Below are 9,332 nucleotides of genomic sequence, written 5' to 3' on the forward strand. Positions count from 1 at the left end.
TGTTGGGGGGCGCCCAGGACCAGGGTTGAGAAACACTGCTCTAATAGATATAGTGAATGAATTGTAAAATGTATGTTATACATATAAAAAATTGAACTCCTGTTCTATTTAGATGCACAGAGACATCAAGAACCAGCATATGAATCTCAACAATTGTGACAATCAACAAAATGCTTTGTTTAAATTTACAGTAAAATACCGGCAGCTGTGGTTGCCAGAACTTTACCGTGAAAAATATGGTAGCAACATTTTAGGTTTTACAGAACTGTTTAAATTAATTGTAAAATGTATGTTATACATATAAAAAATTGAACTCTTGTTCTATTTAGATGCACAGCGACATCAAGAACCAGCATATGAATCTCAACAATTGTGACAATCAACAAAATGCTTCATTTAAATTTACAGTAAAAAACCTGCAGCTATGGTTGCATATTGGTCTTAAAAACTATTTTGCTTAAATCCATGAAGAAAAACCTACCGATTTATGCAAAGTCATTAAAAGCATAAATTCAACTCAAATCTCTTGCAGATAACAGCAGCACACATTCATGAGTGATTGAAATTATTGAAGAGAATCAATAATTACACAGTTATTGCCTTTAAATAAAACAACAAGCAGCATAACATCAGTGTTTTTCTGTCCGTACTTTATTTAAACACAGGCTCTGCTCTCCAGCACAATGGTGACCCACAAAACACAACAGGAAGTTGACTGTTAGGTTTTACAGTATTTTGCTGTTTTCTTTTCTTGATTTTACGGTGAAATACCGGCAGCTGTGGTTGCCAAGTTTCAGGACCGCAGTTCTAGGACCCTATTCTTTTGTAACAGCGCCACCTACCGAATTGGATAATATAGCGGAGGCTGCAGTTTCAGGACCGCAGTTCTAGGACCCTATTCTTTTGTAACAGCGCCACCTACCGAATTGGATAATATAGCGGAGGCTGCAGTTTCAGGACCGCATTTCTAGGACCCTGGTGGTTTAGTTTGTAGTAATGTTTGTACATGTTGTTAAAGATATTGAATCTCAGAATTTATTTATTTTTTTTTTCAATTGTGATTTTTGATTTATAAATGCTTCAGATGTTAATTACAAAGTGTGTAATACCTGCTTTGAGTTAACAATTTTAAATTTAAATGAATTTACACTTAAAATATAAATGAAAAATGTATTTCAGTCTTTAAACAACTGAAAAAGTGGAGTACCTTAAGTCTTAGTTTCTTGAAATATACTGTATATTGATTAGCCCCCTTAAGTTTAACTAGCTCATTATCAGGTATAATAAAGATGGAATCAAATGAAATCAGCATTTGCAGTCACTAAATTACAGCCAGATATTTAAAAGTTTGTAGAGAGGCAAGACACAAGACTCAAGAATGATTCAAGAATGCATATTTATATACTGTATATACTCATTTTTGCAATAACACATAATACAACATCATAAAAAAAGACCCCCTTTTCCATCAGTTGCTGCATGGACAGAAAGGCTGTAGGCTTCAACTCCTGAGAGAGATAAAAAAAAGAGAGAGAGAGAAGGAGGGAGAATTAAATAAGAAACATTTGCTTTAACATGTTTAACTCTGTAATATATATTTCTGATTTAACACTTATGCACTGTTGGGGTTGTAGAGAGAGAGAGAACCAAACAGAATAATCATGTTACTAACATCTAACTCCAAACTCCAAATGTAAGTATATAAGAGCAAAACCCACAAACTGAATGTTCTCTCTTCTTTCCTCAATTGTTTGTCAATCCGGTAACACTTTCTATGAAGCCTGTATTTATAATACATTATAAGGGTTTTCTTAAGGCATTATAATTAATGCATAAAGCATTATAAAAAAGCTTAATAATATGTTGTATCATCTCATAAATAATCATAACATTTATAATACATTATAATACATACGCATTTGTGGTTATAACTTTTAAGAGTATGATTACGTATAACACACAATGAATACCATAATAAATCCACTTAATTTATAATGGATTATCTTGACATTGTTTATTTAAGATCTGGACAGTATCTTACTACATCTTGTGAGTGGTTAGGAGTGGTTGAGTGTTGTTTTGAGTGTTTCCTGTGAGGTTAATATTAATTTTGCTGTGAGCTAGTTTAAGATCAGTTGTAATACTTTCAAATGAAAAAAATGCAACGTGTGTTTTTTTATTAGATTACATTTTATTTTGATGGTCCCCTTTAGTCTATTGACTATAAACAACTTTGCAACTACATCAACTAACTCTCATTAGAGTATTAGTAGGCTTAGTTAAGGTTAGGGTTGGTAGAATAAATTGATGTACTTGCAAAGTTGCTTATAGTGAGTAGAATATCTGTTGGGGAACCATCAAAAAAAGTGTTAGCAGATATTTAGCATACAGTCTACTAATACTCTAATGACTGCTAGTTGACATGTAGTCGCAGAGTTACTTATCAACAGTTGTCTAAAGGCTACCATCAAAATAATCAAATTGATATTACAATAAAAATAGTTCAAAGCAAATGTGTACACATTCATCTGATCTGATATCAGATCTTATGGCTGTTTGAGAAAAAATATTATTATTATTATTTATAAGTGGTCTTTGTCTGCTTTAAGTACAGTGAAGTTACTTCACTTAAAGCAGACAAAGAGCACTTAATAATAATAAGACCACATTAAAGCATTTTGGAATGTTTTCATGAAGACTTTGTATTTGTTATTTTACAGTAAAAACACAAATAAGATGTACTAAGTTATTGTGCAGATCTTAAACAATGGCAAGATATGAGACCTATAATACATTATAACTATGAGAAATATAATCCATTGTAACTTAAGTGGATGCAATGTGTTCATTGTGTGTTATAAATCATCATACACTTAACCACAAATAAGTATTATAATACATTAAAACTGTTCTTACGATTATTTATAAGATGATGCAACATATTATAAGGTTTCTTATAATGCATTATTCATTCCTTATAATGCTTTAAGAATAACCTTATAATGTATTATAAATACAGGCTTCATAGAAAGTGTTACCGTCAATCCTTCTATTAAAATCTTCCACTTCACTGAAATAGTTATCAGAGAACAATCACTGTTGGGTTAACAGAAATATCAGTAACAAAAGGTGCACTGGGCATTGTGCAAAAATAATTCATATTCTACTCTGACCTGTAATGATAATCCGGACCAGAAAGGAAGACCTGCTCAGCCTCCTGCAATGAGAAATTCCGTAGGACAGCCAGGGCATATATGATGGCCTATGAAAAAACAGTTAATTTAAGTATACTATTATAGCACTACTGAACAGCAAGCCATTATACATTGGTCCATACACGAGTAGCACCAGCATGCAGTTTATACAGTAGATTTTGTAAGTGCAGGAGCAGGACACTCACAAACACATTACATGGTCCGGCATACCTCTGCACTTCATCTGTGAAGCTCAGTTGTGTTGGTGTCCTATGCAGCACTCCTCTCAGATAGGCAAACAGGACAGTTGTTCCTCACTGTCGAGATAGACAGGCACTCGGGAAGAGGTTAGCTTATGAGACCTTAGAGGGCTTCCCACTGAGTACACCCTATGGGCAAACCATCGAGCAAAAACAGTTATTTTGAGGAAATTGATACATTTAAGATAAAGATACAATAATTTGCAGCATAGTTAAAAGATATTGTTAATGTTATTCCTAATTAAGGCCCTTGGTGAACCTTTACTATGAGTTTGTTTGTAATGATGATTAAATGTGAACATTGTTTAAGTACCACTAAATGCTCCTCAGATCCCTGTAACTTTACAATGAAGTCCAGCAGTCTCTTTACCTCTGCAGTGTGGTCATCGACAGCCTGAATGTGGATCTCCTCTGAGATAGCACTCTGTACACTGGCTGAAGAGTTCCTTGGAGCAAGTTTCTGGCCTCATCAGTCCAGAAGGCAAACCGCTGACCATGCCTTCAAACATCAACCAGATCAATCTAAAGTACTGCCAAAAGGACAGGCTAATAACACATATTGTGGTGCAACCAAGCAATGAGCCCAGTTTAATTATGAAAGATGATTTATACTTAACTAATATGCTAAAACAATGAGTATCAAACAAGTTTTCACACTAATACAGTAAGCTACAGGTAAATCTGACACATCTCACATCAACATGCTTTTATCATCTTTTTAAGTTTAATTAATGTGCTGGCTAGATTTACTTATTGTAGTCATTATGTCAACAAGGTTTAGCTTAATTAAATCATGCCCACGAATTAAAAACATCGTAATAATCAATAAAACTAGCAATCGGGAATTAATTATTATTTCTTAGCAGTTCTCACGTTGGCTACGTAAACTTTGCATCGTTTTAAGGTTATAAAATAAAACTTAATTGAAAATCGGTAAAGTTACTCACTCTGATTGCTGTCCATGTCGTCCATCTTTAGTGATCCAATTCGGTAGGTGGCGCTGTTACAAAAGAATAGGGTCCTAGAACTGCGGTCCTGAAACTGCAGCCTCCGGTTGTGCAGGAACATACTATTGGAGTAATCTACAGTATTTTACAGTTTGCTTCCATAAATTAAATTAACAGTATATTTCTGTAAAAAATACATTTCACAGTGTGTTTTTCTTCATCTCACTCATTTAACCCCTTTAATCCCAAAGCAAAATCCTCAGTTTTATAGAGCACTTATATGTGTCCACACTACAGAGTATTGAAGTGACACTGAAGCGGTGATGAAGTTAATGAGATAATTAAATGAGGATTGAGCATTAGTGATGAACACCTGTTAACAAGCAGAATCACTGAAGGAAAGAGAAACAAGAGCAGAGAAACACAACTTACAGCCAAAGCCAAAGATGAAATCAATTGAATTTAAATTTATCAAGATCTCAGCAGAGGAGGATTAAACAGTTCCACAAACAGCATCACCAGCTTCTTATTACTAACCAGTGTGACGTTATTTCTGTCATATGTGTACAAAAGCTCTTATTGAGATTTTAGGTGTTGTACTTTCATTTGAAGTCACCATAATGGCGGTCAGTGTTTGCTTTAGTTGGGCTCTTGAACCTTGACTTTTTAAAAATAGTTTTTCTTTGATTGCTTAAATTAGCTGCGTTTATTTAACAGTTTTTGTAGCAAGAAAAGCCTAAAGAATCTATGATCAGATAAAACTGGTGTTTGTGATGTCAAGACCATCATGAACTAGTGTGATTCACTGATCTCACCTAATGTTTAATGTCTTATTAAGTGTGTAATATATAACTAATACTCTTGAGTTGCACCACTGATACTACCGCAATCATTGTGAAACATTCCTAAGCACAATATGCACAAACAAAAGCTTTGTACTATGGCAGAATTTAAACGCACACAGACATCAGCAGTCAGCCTATGAATCTCAAGATTGGTGACAACCAAAAAAAAAGTTAATGTAATAAATATTAATAGTAAAAAAATTTCTCTCAGCTCTTCTTGTCATAACAAATGTGCTCTACATACACAGATACAACAGCACAAAAAGACTGACGTTAGAGAGTCAAGGGTCAAGAGCCCAACTAAAGCAACCACTGATCGCCAAAATGGTGAGGCCAAACAAAACATTTTCAATACAATATAAACCTCGATTAATTCTCAAAGAATTTTTGTAGATATATCACAGAAATAAAGTGAGTCTGGTTAGTAATGAGTGAAGCTGGTAATGCTGTTTGTGGAGTTGTGTTATCCTCCTCTGCTGTTTTATTTTGGTTAATTTCGTCTAAGGCTGTGACTGGAAGTCAGTTATAGTTTTGTTTCTTGTTCTTTCCTTCAGTGATTCTGCTTGTTAACAGCAGATGTTCATCAGTGTCTGAATTTACTCATTTGCTTTCAATCACTCGGTCTAGTGGACTATATAGTGAACTAATGTAGGGAATAGTGAATGAGGGTGTAGGGTGTGATTTCAGACAGTCTATGCGTGTTGACTCTGAGGCTACTTTCTCGAAAACAAAGGTTAGATCTATTACAGTTATTCACCGTATACTGAAAGTAAACTTACTGTAAATCATTTAACAGGTTTTTACTGTGGCATTTCTACAGTCTTTTACCGTTAAAATCACGATCATTTTTTACAGTGTACAGAAAGGCTGTGTGTCTCCCGTACAAACAGGGTTACGCTATATTCCCTCAGCTGCACACACCAGAATTACTTGGTAATAACTATTATTAATAAATACATTGTTTATAATAATTTTCCCACTGGTGCTTCAGTTTAGAAAGGAGTGGGATTGGAAAGGCACATAACACAGTATTTAACAACAACATTAAATCCACCTGGTGTTTTTAATCTTGTGGTTAACAGTGGTCAGCATGCTATGACTTAGGTATAATTCATACAAACACAAAAATACATAAAACAATTATTATACTTTTGTATATACAATTACTAGCATGCATAATGCAAACTAATGTCAAATTGCTTTTCTGCTTTTGGAATAAATGGACAGAATGTAGTGTGCTGAAAGTTAAACTCTATCCTCTTGTTTTATTTTTTAGGTAATGGACAATCGGGGAGAGGCAAAAAGGACTAGAAAGAGGAAAGTCTACCATGACTTTGTTAATGGTACAGTATTATTTTGTGTTTCAAAGATGCTTTAGATAATCATGTGTTACTGCAGTCATGCACTATTGTTCATATGTCAACCTCAAAATGTCACTAATTTATTTCTGTTTTATTCAATTTAGACTTGGACCTTGAAGATGACAGTGACGTGACTGATATTGACTTGACACAGCTCAGTCAGAGTCTCCTTCCATCCAAAAAACGTGAGTTGCCTACTTTTACTTTTTCAACTAGTGATGGTGACTTCTGGTGTTCTGAAAGGTTGTCTCATGTCATAGGGGAGATGTTCATCCACTACCTCTTGTAACTCTTTCTTGACATTACTGTGAGCATTCCAAAAAAATTAATTAAATAAAAAATAAAGACATTGGAATATAAACCCTGAAACGGTATTTGTTCTGGAATTACAATGATTTGATTGCCTAATCATTGCACGTATGTTAAATTAGGTGTTATGTGAAATTGATCAGAATTGTTTAAGAGCTCTGCAGTAAAAGTTGTGTAATAGTTCAGTTTAGTAGTTAATGTAATATTTTAAAAACTGTTCCGTATTACAAGCTTAGCCATAACAGCGTTGGATTAACATAATTTGTTTTTGTACAAATGAAAAGCAGAACCTGATCGAAATAAAAAATAAACAAGCTGTTAAAAGGACTGTGTCCTACCCAGAGCCACCTCCAAAATATAACCAACCAAAACCACAGCCAGGTAAGTTCTCAGTTTGAAAATATTCTTACCTGATTTAACAAATTTGAGTTTTTATTCGGGGGGTTAATATCAATTTAATTTAATTTACAGTTGAGGGTCAACACAAACCATATGGAGGCTCTGCACGTTCTTCAAACAGTAAAACAAAGGTACAACAGAGGTACAATAAACTGCTGTGACTTGTGTAGATATGGGTTAAACATTCTACAAATTTGTTAATGTTCTAATTTGTCATATGTCCTTGTTTGTGATAAAGGTCAGGTTTTGTGCCCAACACATTTAGATGAAACGTGCCCGACCCCTGACCTATTCAACACTACATTAAGTTGTCAGTTTTTGACTGCTGTGTTTAATATTACAAAAAGAATCATGCTATAAAAAATGACTGTTTCCTTTTAATAGTTATTGAACCTTAATCATTGTTTCGCTTATTCTCAGTGGATGTTCAAATCACACCTACACTGTAAAATCTAATTAGTTGGGCTTACTTAAAAAAAGCATGCAAACCGATTGCCTTGAAACAACTAAGTAAAGTGAAATAGGAATAGTATGTTGTACTGACAGATGCTTAGTTAGTATAGTTTACTTACACGAGAGTTCTAGTAACTAAAAAAGAACTGTAGGGGGTACTTGATCCTTTCATTTAGGTTTACTCATGACTTAATATAGCTACTCACTGACTCCCAGAGTGCATTGCGGCATGAATAAATTATGCAGTTGCTTTGTTTTACAGTTCTTGATTTTATTTGACAATTTTATTTGCTGTCTTGTGTCAGTAGTAGCACAACAAAAAGAGCAAATAAAATGGTTATTGTTACAATTAATGAAAATAAATGAACTTGAACTGTTACCATTGTTGTGATTCACCTGCTGAATGTTTAAGTCTGTGTGTGACTTTAACATATTTCCACACACGATTTAAGGATTATATAAACCCAAATAAAAGCACCTCACGGAATTTATGAAATATGAAATTTCATAAAGTTCTTTAATAAACACACACAATAAATGCATTAATTAGAAGATAAGTCACATTCTAAAAACAATCTATTTATTATTTTTCTTTCTTTGAAATCATATAACTTTGACTTCATGATGCATAACTGCATTAACAGGAAAAAAATTATAGTAATGAATGCCAAGTTCAAAGTGCACAACCAAAGGGAACGCTAATCACTATAATGGTGAATTAAAAAAAAAAGCTTTTTTTAAGTAAGCCCAACTAATTAGATTTTACAGTGTAGAAACCTACCAACATTCACGCCTTCACCAGTACAAAGTATGTGATATCTAAAGTCATTGGCAAATTGCAAATCGTTGGCAAACCACTATTTCAGTCAAAAAGCATCACTTCTTGATTTTTTTAATCAACAGCTGTCACACTTACAGGAGGAAAGAACAGGTATGCCACCAAAAATTACTGTGAATATAGTACAGTCCTCAGTCGATTTTTATATAATCATTATTGTGTTATGGAAGTAATGTCACCTTCCATGGCAAAAGTAATTTAAACACTTCATTCAGCAGGCATGCAAGGTTTGGATGTAAGATATTGTTTGTTAGCTTTGATTTCAGATTATAGGGACCTCCCTTCATTATGTGGATTCATGGGACAAATACATGTTATTGTTATAGCATTTAATAGTAAAATTTGACAGTGAAATGCTCCAAAACTAACACATCCTACACAGTAAAATCCTGAGTGTTAAATTAACACTGCATATATGGTCCCACTCTAAAGCCTGGCTCACACTACAGGATTTTTAGCCCGATTTAGCCCCGATTTCCCCCTCCCGAGAATCGGAGCAAAAATCTTGTCGAGCCCCTCGATCGCTCCCGATGTTCGGCGCGGATTATCTGGTAATGTGAGGCGTTCACAGATCGAATCTTGCACCTCCCGATCTGCTCGCACACAAATCGGGGCCGCCCCGATCATATCAAACATGTTTGATATTTAGGATTGAAATCGGGATGATGACGGCTGTATGATTACGTCAGTACTTTCACAATAGCCAATGCGCGACCGCAAAACAGC

At 34.3% G+C, this 9,332-nt stretch overlaps 1 long non-coding RNA gene across 2 annotated transcripts; it reads right to left on the reverse strand.

Moving 5' to 3' along the window:
- Positions 1-1,377: 1,377 nt before the first annotated feature.
- LOC107724222 (uncharacterized) lies at positions 1,378-4,435 on the reverse strand. Of its 2 annotated transcripts, none has more exons than XR_001638006.1 (5): positions 4,402-4,435; positions 3,825-3,953; positions 3,426-3,583; positions 3,174-3,262; positions 1,378-1,508 (listed from the first exon to the last, which is right to left on the reverse strand). It is a non-coding gene; the product is annotated as an uncharacterized LOC107724222 (long non-coding RNA). The 2 variants fall into 2 exon arrangements; XR_001638005.1 differs by having other exon boundaries at positions 3,768-3,953.
- Between the last annotated feature and the right edge of the window lie 4,897 nt (positions 4,436-9,332).

The sequence above is a fragment of the Sinocyclocheilus rhinocerous genome, unplaced genomic scaffold (assembly GCF_001515625.1).
Source record: "Sinocyclocheilus rhinocerous isolate Xijiao unplaced genomic scaffold, SAMN03320098_v1.1 scaffold3744, whole genome shotgun sequence".
Lineage (NCBI taxonomy): Eukaryota > Metazoa > Chordata > Actinopteri > Cypriniformes > Cyprinidae > Sinocyclocheilus > Sinocyclocheilus rhinocerous.